The sequence below is a fragment of the Botryllus schlosseri genome, chromosome 13 (assembly GCF_051294905.1).
Source record: "Botryllus schlosseri isolate E-star chromosome 13, Bs_hap1, whole genome shotgun sequence".
Classification (NCBI taxonomy): domain Eukaryota; kingdom Metazoa; phylum Chordata; class Ascidiacea; order Stolidobranchia; family Styelidae; genus Botryllus; species Botryllus schlosseri.
The window spans coordinates 19,725,615-19,738,429 of NC_137248.1; the positions used below are offsets into that span (position 1 = coordinate 19,725,615).

General features: G+C 41.4%; 1 protein-coding gene across 1 annotated transcript in view; it reads right to left on the reverse strand.

Annotated features, from left to right (window-relative positions):
* The window catches only part of LOC145453807 (von Willebrand factor A domain-containing protein 3A-like), a 173,765-nt gene that overhangs the window by 132,941 nt on the left and 28,009 nt on the right, over positions 1 to 12,815 (reverse strand). The window lies entirely within an intron of this gene.

Here is a 12,815-nt window from a genome sequence, read left to right on the forward strand (position 1 = left end):
TTCAGCCACTGTAGTTTTCATGACTCCGACTCCAAGGCGTGCTAAAAAGAGACTCTGATTCCGAATCCGACTCCATTAAGCGAAAAATTGCTAAACTCCGACTCCGCGGCCCTTCGAACTCCCGAGATGAAATTTAAAAGATGCGAATTCCAGCCCTGGTGATATCACGCTATTGTGACTACTTTATGGACGTTTGAGTTTATGTATTTGTATTGTAGGACGAACCCCGTATGTGTCTATTATATACATATATAGTTGCATAACGGGTCACTCACAATAAAAATCTATAGTTTTACAAATTTATAGCCTAAATATGTAAACAGAGATACTATCTTAATTATATGAGTACCAATCATATCACAAGGAAGGGTCTTGAATAGTGGTTCCCAACCTTTTTCGGTGTGAGGGCCAAATTTAGAATTTCAGAGTATGGTCGGGGCCGCACGCATACTACGGCTTGGAAACGGACCCAAACAGTCATCATGGCGATTTCGGAGTAGTTTTATTGCCCTGGCGAGATTTCAAAACTGTAAACTGTTTACCGCTACTTATCCGCGGCATTGGGTGTCCGTTGAGTGAATCAGCTTTTCTCGCTTAAACGCGCGAGAAATTTCTTTGGTTTCATGACTGAATTGGTCAATATGATCGAGAATTGCATGTATTGCTATCACTTTTCATCCTGTCTCTGTTCACGTCATCTTATTTACCGGTAGAGCTGAGTGAGGTGTGTTTGAAAAGGTATAGGCCCCCACAATAGTAATTAAACATCTCCGGGGGTATACCCGTTGGCAGGAACGTAATAGCACTTCGTCAGGACCCCGGGCTCCCATAGGATGATAAACTGACCCCGCATCACGTTGTTCGCTTTTGCCACGAAATTAAAGTTGTACTGTTTAGGGAGACAGCGCGACGCGCGAATATTTCGATAATTCATGATAAAATCGGTGAATAGGATCGGGAATTGCATGGTTGTCCTCTTTGCCCACGTAATCAGATTTACCGGTAGAGCTGAGTGAGAGGTGTCTTTGAAACTGCAGACCCCCTAAAATTAAACATCTTCGGGCGGGTGGATCCCTAGGTATGACTTCTTTACATGATGTTATTTCGTCACCTTCTGTCTGCTATATCAAAAAACTGAAACATCACACGATTTCAGATTGGTATTTCTTCACTGGCATATAATTTTCATTCCTGCGTGATGGTATTTGTTTTCTGAGGTTCCGATTGCCAAGACAAGAACATTCGGCGCCAGTCATTTAGGCGCCTATATGGACAATTAAACTTATGTGTATTTTGTATATACAACGAAGTTATTGGTATTTCTAAGTTTTTGGTCAGCATAAAAGCAATCCTTTACGGCCAAGGCGTTCTCGCTGCCGATCGTTCTGACACACCTCTTGGAGTCACATGTTACATGGCCTAAAACGTTATATGTCTTGGTGCGTTGTGGTGCGGTCATGGCACACGCTGATGTGCCCATTTCTCTAAATCTTGCGTATTTTTTCTTGGGGAAGAGTACCCAATAATCAAGATATGTTGCGAATTGAAATCGCACAGCGCGAAATTTTTTTGAAAAGTTGCATAAATTTTCAAAAAATGCTCTTTAATTTATGCTAATTCACGAAATAATTTTCGCCCCCCTCCGAGCTCAGCCCCCCCTCAATTGGGGGGGGGGGGGTTGGGTGCGGCAGTTACGGCCCTGACTATAGGACTACCAATTATGCTGCTTTTAGCCGGCTAAGCAGTATGCATCTTGGCGTATTCAACCGTGAGTCACGTCTTGCACATCTAGTTATCACAGGGTTACCATACGTCGAAAGCAACATTTGGGATATAACCAACTAGGAATAACGATATAATAGCAGAAACTTGTACCAAAGCATTTTCTCCCCTTCGCGAAATTCCTGGTCGCCTGTAATTTGCTGTCTCTTCATCTTCTATTGATGCAACGACACCACAGCGGCGATGCACAGTATGACAATCACGCGAAACAATAACTTCATATTGTTAATTTATTCGCTTAAAGCTTTTCGACTGACCCTCATCAGTAGCGAACGTCAGTGATAGGGTGAATCAAATTCGAAATGTAAGATCTATTTTGTGTCTATGACGTAATAATAACCGAAACAAACAACTAGTAGGCGGACAAGATACGGCAGTAACGAGAAAAAAAAAACGTTAACGAGCACATATTCGGTTATAAATAACCGAGAACACAGCACCACACAACATTAATGAAATGATCTAGAGGCGTTCCTTCTGGCGACAGAGAATCGGCTTTCGCAGCTTTATGATCGTAGATTCCAGGACCTTCAAATGAAAAAGAGCACGAGCAACTATAGAAAATTGACTGTCATTGTAATGATCAGCACATTCTGGATGGGATATGAGATGCTGCCCAATAGCCGAACTGCAAGCAGTAACTTGATCATAATCACGCAGTGTGTCAACAGACTGCGATGATGGAGTTGGAGAAACATTACTTATTCTAATTTGCCGTGGGATATTCTGGCGAATTCTTTGCTGCAAGCGCTGAGACGTGCGACCTACATACCGACTGTCACATCGGCACGTGTATTCATATATAATGTTGCTTTGATCTGTAGCAGGTAGCACATCCTTTTGCGTTGCAGGCATCAGAGATTTCGTCATGAAGATTATCTGCGGTTCTACCTGTGAAAAACAATGCAATTAACGATTACGACAGTTAACGATACCGGCAAAAGTGTCATGAGTACTGTTTCAATTAAGAAGGATACGCGAAAAATTGTCATGGCAGACCTTTTTACAAATCATATCTGCTTGCTCGCTTTAGTTGATGGAATGATGTCAAAATAATATGACGACAGATATTGGATGAAAGCGGTTACCGTCAGCCATACACTAATCACTAATGTTTTCACTCTCTTCAAACCAGTGTTGGGATGACTCGAGTCATGACTTACCTTAACCAAACCTCTTGCTTCATTGAAATTGAATTAGAATATAGTTGATAGTGTACGACAATAGCACCACTTGCGCAGGCTCGAATTATACCATATCAATTTAAAAATGGGTAATGTATTGTATCTTATCTTGCTATGCAATTACTTAGGTAGTTCAGCAGTTCTACGTATATTAAACTTCATATTCGTTCATCGGTTCAAAATCAATGACCACTCAATCTGTATATCAGACTGCTAGCAAAATGCAATGACGTAATCATGTCTCATGCTTTTAAAAGGTAACTTGACTTGAATCGTGACTTGACTCGTAACTTGATTTGGCTTGAATCGACTTGAATCGAGTCACCTCCAAAAATCGAGTGACTTGACTTGACTCGAGTCACCTTCAAAAATCGACTGACTTGACTTGACTCGAGTCAAAATGTGCAATGACTCGAAATGACTCGTGACTCGAAGGTAGTGACTTGATCCCAATACTGCTTCAAACTCATGGAACTGAATGATTTGGTTGGATTCTGGATTGCCTGAAATCTCCCAATCGACAAAGCGAGGACCATTTGAATCGTGACAGCTGATGTTACATTTTGTACCGAAATTAGCGTCTTGCAAAGGAGCCTGTTCCAAGGACAATCTTCATTAACTGACGTGACGAATATTTGTTTGACAATGAATAGCGATACGAGTGTTGAGATGATATCAGAGCAGCATAAGCCCATGGTAATAACACTGAGAGGGTTTTGTTTCATTTTACATAGTCCCACGAGAGTTATCACATTTGCAGCAAATCGGAAACTCCACACGATGCCAAAAACGACCCCGATCGACAGCATTTCATTTTCTGATAGACTTCGTCCAGAGATATCCCCAATCATAATTTCAATAGTGTTATTTGTCGATAATGATGTTGTTGCATTCATACTGAACTAGATTGTAATGACCTATATGACCACTGAAATGTACAGCAGGTGCGGTAAAAATACAATCTCTGAATTGTAACCTTTGATTGTATAAGACAAGAGATAGTGAGATCATCGTCAAATTTCTAGATTACATGGGAGGTGCATAATCTTTTTTTCTTACGGGGCCAGAAAGAAGTAGCCTAACTGGTTGCAGCAATGGCCCACAATGTTTTTCAGTGGGGGCTTTCTGATAATTGCAAGCACAAATAGTTTTGAATAACTGGTTGGTGGTATAGATTGATGACGAGCATTCATGCGATTTTCTCGATCCCCTCGTGTACAATGATCGGTTGAAGTATATTAAAATGTTGGTAGCCTAATAGGCAGCATGCTCAATTGATTTACAACTTACTTGTTGAATGCATACACTAAAATAGTTTAAAAACATTTACAGCACACGAACAATCAGTCAGTCGGTCAATTTACTAATAACTTTTTGATGCTGTTTCTCGTCAACGTCAATGATCATCTTAAAACGAGGGCAACCCGATCTTGGCTTCTAGGGATCCACACAATTTGTTTGAATCTAATATTAGGCTTCGAGTCACGAAATGGAGTTCCACTCGAGGGGGAGTTGGTGTAATGATAAATTTGCCTCCATCAGCCGTGGAGGTGCATGTTGGAGTCTTTCCCACAAGAAATCATGTACCGGAGCGCGGAAAATTATACCGAGATACATAAAACTGCCCAAAAGACTCTATTTTATATTGATTTACGAAATAATTTCAGGTCGCTTACGAGCTTTGTACATTTAAAAACTTCTTTTCCAGTTTTTACATAAACACGTCAAGTCGTTCGGGGTGCCATGAAAAATCATCTCTCGTGTCACAAATGTCACGCGTGCCAGGGGTTGTTTGTTTTTGTTATTCATGGTGTTTGTCGACTACTATGGTAATTTACACAAGGCCCAGATTTTTTCATTTTCATTCCGAAGCTGCCGACTTGAAGCACGGCCCACTGCTAGGCTCTTTATTAGACACCGCTTACGCGGATGAGATGGCGAAGAGCCGACCCCCGATCGTATATTGTACGGAAACGTCATTTCCGAGGCGGCGTTGGTCTGCAATAACTATTCGCAAAGATGTGCAGCATCCGATACTGCATAGGCTATCTATTTGCAGCACTTGTTTTTTGAGAAATACAACTAACAGTGATTTTTTCTATTTTCCAGAGATTACGAATAAGCACACCGGATTTCCCAATGGTAGCGGCTAGATGGATGTTGCAATTAAATACAAATTGTCAAGTTTTTCAATAGGGATGAACGGCCAGGTCTCCAGATCCATACGTACAATACATAGGCCTATACATTCAGTCCTTTCTTAGTTTTTCATTTATGGGTGGATAATTTTTCATATACTATTGATTATTATTAAAGTCACTCATGATTCCTAACCATTGGTAGGGTAGTGAACGCTGCGATCAAAACGTGTCAGAAACTCTTCTGAATTGCTATTAGGGATGGTGTGAACGTGAGGTTCACGTTCGTGTTCTATGTGTGAACCTTGGAAATTTATAGGTTCACGTTCACAAACGAACCTTGGTAGGTTCTGCACTGTGAACATGTTTCATATGTCATAATTTTCACTTCATTATAACTTCTTTGGTTAAAATTTATTGCACTTCAACTGCGGGCCAATACATGCATGGTGCTGGTAGCATAAAACATCAACACTAAACGAGCATGCACCTTGACAATCTCAAAACTTTAAGTTGCTTTGTTACCAGGGGCCCAGGGCTTTGGAGCAGCCGTAAATTTGCATTGCTCCAGCTCCGGCTCCGGAGCTTTCTTCTATCATACAATAGCTCTGGCTCCAGCTCCGGAGCCGCATTATTACCACTGCTCTGGCTCCAGCTCCGGCTCCGGCTCTGAAAACTATCGAAGATGTCTGTCTATATATCAAGGGGGGGCAACCCTCGGCCTCAGGTCCATATGTGGTCCGCGAGGAGGTTTTGAGTAGTCCGCGAGCTCATTTCCCATTATATTATCGAAATTGAATTGCTCAGATTGTGAACTTGCAAGGCCAACCAAAAATATGATTTGTCTGGCCGAGACACTTGGGATGTTGATGACTAAAATATCGGTTCCGACGCATTGGCAGATCCAGGGTTCAGTCGCATTTTTAGTAAATCGTCGTACATTACAATAAACTAAAAGAGTGGTAAAATTTTACTTCACGCTTCGCGTGTTTAATTATCACACGATTTCTTTCTTTGTAGCCTACCCCCTCCTGAAAATGAAAAAAACGCCTGATTTAGCCGATTGAGTCTAATTATATTCGCAGTTACGAGAGAAAGTCTTTTAGCGTTTGCGCTCGCAGAAAGATCGCCGACGATGACATGTATAAGGCACAAAATGATTGTCGTATATTAGCGGAAATCTTCGATATCTATATGTCCAGATGCCGAATAGTCCTGTTCTTGCAAACTGAGCCCAGCAAGCGGTATACAGTCGACCCGCAATATACCCAAGTAATAATAATATAAACTTTGAAAATTTTACGCGCCTGGCGCGGCTAGTGGGCAGCGCACTCGTTCGTCAATTTCATATTGCACTTTAGCCGAAAAGGTTGCCCCCCTGGTCTATATAGATTACCAATTTACCTTGTAGGTTAGTTATCTATGGTAATCTAGAGAGCCTGTCAGCCGTCAGTAACATCGACTTGTGCCGTCATAATGAATACTTGTCAATTGTCGATAACATCATCGTTGCACTAGAACGCACTTTAATCCATGCCATTGCTGTGTACAGCATTAAAATTCTGATTCGGTGTTTTAACACTGGCGCCGTACTCGTTAACATTAAGCCATACATCACAATTCAATCTTTAAATGTGCGATTATTATTCAACTGTAACTGTAGTAAGAGCAATATGGGCATATATCACGACCTCATCAATACAAATTCGATTTGTACCAAATGGTCAATGGTTTAACGTTCGGTATTCGTGCACTCGCTATCAGTCAATCAGGTGTCGATCAGAGTTGGATCAATTACAATATTTTTATTCAATTACAATTACAATTACAATTACTTCCTTGCATGTTTCAATTATATTACAATTACAATAACTCAATGCTTAAAATATCAAATTACAATTACAATGACAATTACAATTACTTTTAAACAGGTAATTTATTAAGTAAAGAGGTGTTCTTTGACAACCGTAGCGACGTAATTAGCAACAAACTCAAGCTATGCATGTTTCATTCCTGATATGTAGAATACCCTTTTTAAAAAAAACTCGAACGTATTCCTAATCATGAGTACTGAAAACTAATAGCACAGAAAAATGTTACAAGCGACTGTTAAGAACCAAAGGTTTGAGCGACTAACAACGAATATGCTACAGGACAGTCAATGAAATGTAATCAAACGATTAGGCTACTCGGAGCTGAGTCATTTTTTTTTGCCGAATGTTAAACTGTGCAATGAGAGATATGATATTCTTTTTTGCCTGCACCATCGAGATGCTTTGACGACGGGCTTGCGATACGGCCGTGAAGTCATCTAGTCTACGCCTCCGTATTTTTCTCCATGCTATCCGCGATTGCTGAGCGTCTAGCAGGATAGCTGCGGATACCAATTTTCGAGTCTTTGGTATGACCCGGCCGGGGAACGAACCCACGACCTACCGATCGAGAAAACCGGACGCATAACCATTACACTATCTCGCTGAGTTAGGATAATGAAATGTAATTGGTAAGGCGTCAGCGATAAGGATGATACCGATAAGTTGCGTAAAATTAAAATAAATGCAAAAGGAAAGAGCCTCCTGATAACTAAGAATTACAATATTTTGGTTCGCATTTACATTTTCAGTTGCTCGGAAACTGTTAGATTGCATTTGATGAACATTAGGGTGCGAAAAGTTTCTGGCCCCAGTAAATTTGACCAAGATTGGAGGTAAAATTGGGATAACATCTCTGCAAATGCGTGATCAAGTTTGATGAAGCCTTGGTTGGAAACTTGAATTTTTTTTGCTATTGTTGCAACAAGCCTCGGTGCTGGCCAGCGATTAAAAAAGGTTTGACCGTGGTGTAAGAAATGGTTCAGCACAGGTTTCAGACGAGTTTATTTGCTGTTCATCCATTTTTGAAATATTAAGATTTAGTTTAGCCCACTGGTTCTCTAACTTTTTTAGACACTCCCCCCTTTATGAAAGTGAATATTTCGTGCCCCATCGTCATAGCACTCAATGAAATCAGAAAGTTAGCAATCCTTACATATAGTTTGATGGTATGGAAGGTTATGACTGTTGATGAGAGAATTCTACAATATGAAATTCAGACTATACACCGAGCAATAACCCTAAAACGGAGGTGAATCGGGCCAAGCGCGGAAAAGATTTCAGTTCACTGGACCGTCGCGCCCCGTTCAGATGCTTTCACGCCGCCCAAGGAGGCACACCCCCAGTTTGAGAACCACTGGTTTAGCCTATATTGTAATTCACAAAGTTTTCTGTTGCTACCGAAGTATGCGAAACAGTTTAGCGTGACTGAATTATCTAGTCATAACGCAGCACGCATAGAACACCGATGTAAATAGGCTAATTATTACATGGTGACTGTTTACCAAGGCCTTAAGGCGCCTCGTCGTCATCCTGGTTCGTACCGGATTTTCACTGGTGCGACGAATAAATGATTGATTAAATGATTATTTTATGTTGTGATTGTCAGGTTTCCATGAAAATGTAATTGAGATTGTAATTGAGCAACATTTTGATCAAATTACAATTACAATTACAATTACACAAAATAGGAATGATTCAATTACAATTACAATTACAATTACATGAAAAAATGTAATAATTACATTCAGCTCAATTACAAATTGCAATTGATCCAACTCTGGTGTCGATCAAGTATATCGGAATATAATATTTTCCCGTTTAAACGAATAGAATAACCGAATTAAACACTGTGCCATGCCGATAACGAATTACACTATGCAGTATGCACATTGCACATTTACAAGTCACAGTGCGCGATAATTCGGGAATACTAGAGTATCAAGCAGACATCAAGAATGAATTTACGAAACAGATGATTACAAATTGGAAATCGGGTATCAAATCAGTAATTTGTCTCCAACATAAAATACCATGGGGTGCTGCCATCGCATTGAGTAGTTCGCACCGCGACAATTGTTTGCTGAGTGTAACGGTGTTTTGGTCTACTCTTCTTCCACCCCCTATTTACGCTCGAAAATCCTCATAGGAGTGAATGACGATCATGCGCAGTAATGAACTCCAGTTCGCATGCATAATTGCATACACAGTAATACTGTCCAATTTCGCGGTCCGATTAAAGAACAATCACGAAAGAACGAGAATTTGCTCATCCGACGATGAGATGGAATTTCTCGACTCGTACTCGTCATATCGACATGTGCAGCTAAATCACGTTTTTATCCTCTCCCATTTCGCGTAATACAAAGTGATCATTATTTTCGAACCGTACAATTGGCCAACAAGGTTGTGCTGATGATGAAATTGCGGGTATGCCGAATACCCACAATATTCAAAGGCATATTTCGCATACCGAGGTTCGGCACTCATGAATGAAAATTGAACATTGAACATGTGACTGCTCTGCTGTTAAATCCCCAGAAACATGGTTAGTCGGAAAAGGTAGCGCCAAAGAGGAAAAGATTCTTAATTTCGCGAAGGCCTGCTGTTGAATTATCTGAGCTCAGCGATATGGTTGTTGCATATATAATAACATCTTATGAAATAGCCTACGTCGGAGCCGGAGCTTCCCCTAAAATAACTGGCTCGAGCTCCGGCTCCGGCTGAATTTTATGTATAGCTCCGGCTCCGGCTCCATCTCCGGTAAAAATGCGCGGCTCCGGGGCTCCGGCTCCGGCTCCAAAGCCCTGTTTGTTACAAAAGTTTACTTGAATATTTAGTGACTATCTGCTGCGAGCTTGACCCGTTATCACACCGCATCAAGAGCGAAATACACTACATGTAGGTATTCAGCGAATTATGCTTAAATTCAACCAATCAATGAAATTGATATCGTTGTCTGATGTAAAAATCTAGCAGGCTTACGGGGTCAATCTTGATTTCATATGTTTATTGTATCATAAAAAAACAAATCCGTGCGATTGGGGTGTTGGCTAGTGCTGAATAACTTGTTAATGGCGTAGCATCTGTAGCAAATATAGAAACCCGTTTTACACTCAGACGCCGAATACATTATCCGGTCTGGTCTAGACCATCAAGGGGGCTTATATTCCTCTACTTCCCTGTCGAACTTGTTGGCAGAGCGACGGAAGATATTGATTTTATGGGATTATTACATCATTTGATTGCCCCAGTTAATACACTTGGCGAAGCTTAAAACGTTAATATGCCCTTCAGCCTGGTAGCATTATGTGGCCCGAGTCGTCGCTGGGTACCGTGTACATTGTGTAATGTACATTAAGATAGGCTATCACTTCACTGAAATGTATAGGGTTGGAATTAGCAATATGACGTCACGTGACGTCATGGGGTTCACGTTTGCGTTCACACGGAACCTTTCAAATTGGTTCGCGTTCACACGAACCTGAACCTTTCAGAGGTTCACACCATCCCTAATTGTTATCATAGGTATTGTGTGAGTGTGTGAATGCACGCATAGCGAATCGAATATTGAGAATAGATATTGCAGAAGTGCGGATATAGCATATTTTATGACTTCCAGATAGTGTAAAGCTGATGCGTCCGGATTCTCGTGGGTTCGATCCCCGGCTGGGTCAGACTAAAGACTCGAAAACTGGTATCCACGGCTATCCTGTTAAGCGCTCAGCAATCCCGGATAGCATGGAGGAGAAAAAAACGGGAATGTAGACGAGATGACCTTACTATAAAAGGCCGTATCGCATCTCCGTCGTCAAAGCATCTCGATGGTGCAGGCGAAATAGAATACCAACCCGAAAATGCCACAAACAAGCTATTTTGGCATATGCCAAAAATAACACGGCCTGGATATATCTAAAGCAGTGTATTATATTTGATACAGTGCTCAGCATTCACATTAACTACCCTCTTTTACGCTATAAATCGAAGTGATATAGTGTAGTTTGTACATATATATTACTCAGTCAACAACAATAACACTGGGCAACAGTTTTGAACGCAAAATTTGTTGACTTTGATTTTGCACTTGATTTAGGCTAATTTTGACGTGCTGATTCCAGAAATGCCCCTGGTTTTCTTCTATCACGTCAAGTTCTTGCTCTACGACATATGCCCAAAATATGCAAATTTTCCCGAATTTAGCAATATTACTTTTCCATACCATTTAAAAATCCACACTTTTACCATATAATAAGTTATATCGCCAAGGGCTCAATTGAATTATTAAGAAAGAAGGCAGCGGTATCGATCCAGGCCGATGCTTTCACCCATCATCATCATCATTGGTTTATTAGCAATTTTATCAGTTCAATACACCACAAAAAATGCGATACAATGAAAAGACAGGAAGATGTCGAAGCGACAAGGAGTAGTCTATGGAATCTGACACCCACCTTGGCCTAGGCGATGTAAAGAGGAGGCATGCACACTAAATGAAAGTAAAGAAGATAGTATAGAAAAAGAAAGCGACAAGAAATAGGGCGGCATGTCATGGGAAGCGAGATCGATACGTCAGTCGTGGTCCGGTAATCTTGAGGATGGACTGTATTTATTTAGTAGTAATTGATTGTATTTCGACTTGAATGTGGAGATGCTCGTCGACTGTCGGATGGCCGGCGGGATACTGTTCCACACATCAGGTCGGGCATATTTGATGGAGCGATGATCTTTTCGGTCGATCATATGATATTTGGACGACGTGAACGCGCGTGTGTTGTACTTGTGCGCTTTTGATTCCGGGGTAAAGAAGTCATTGAAATATTCGGGGCAACGACCGCAGTGGAACTGATACATAAACTTGGCGATTTCTAGTTTCCGCATATCTTCTATGTTTAGGACGCCGAATCTCTTCAGCAGCGACTTGTTGGATGGGCAGCCAGGCCCCTAGCTATGATTTGGAGTGCTTTATGTTGTAGTTTTTGCAGTGGCTTGAGTGCAGTTTTACTGGCAGCCCCCCAACATAGGATGCCATAGTGTAACTTCGATTGGATTAAGGATTTAAAGAGTATCAGAAGAACCTATGCTGGCATGAAGCACCTAAGGCTGTAGAACCGGCCGCACTTCGGCGATAATTTAGTTTCTAGGGACTGAATATGACTCTTCCAGGACATGTTCGAGTCCAGTAAAACCCCAAGATATTTGGCATTATCGGTGTTGGAAACGGGCTGACCAGCGATATTAACGGTTAGGGTATTTTTTGAATTTACTGTCAGCAATTGCGATTTCGAGGTGTTTATGCAAAGGTTGTTCTGGGCCGTCCACTCATGGACTTTAGGCATTTGGTCACCAGTCAAGGCATCCAGCTCTGCCGTCGAAGATGCGGAAGAGAGGAGGTGAGTATCATCAGCGAACAGTATGGGTTTCAAAAATGTCGTTGACATATAAGGTGAAAAGGACCGGTCCAAGTACTGAGCCCTGGGGCACACCACAGGTCACCAGGTGAGGAGAGGACAAGGTGTCTGAGATCGCAACCATTTGTTGGCGTCCAGTGAGGTAACTTTTCATGAGCTCAAGTTGTGGGCCCCGAAGTCCGTAACGCGCCAGTTTCGAGATGAGAATTTTATGATCTACGCAGTCAAACGCTTTTTTTAGATCGAGAAAAATGCTACATCCCACATTTCGCTTCTCTGAGATATAATACTGTTCGGCCACTGTTAGGAGGGCATGAGCGGTTTGGTGTTTGTTTCTCATACTTCGATGTCGATCACTTCATCACCCGAGTCATTTCCGAAAATCCAGCGGCTTGACTTGAGTCAAAATATACGACTCGAAGGTAGTGACTT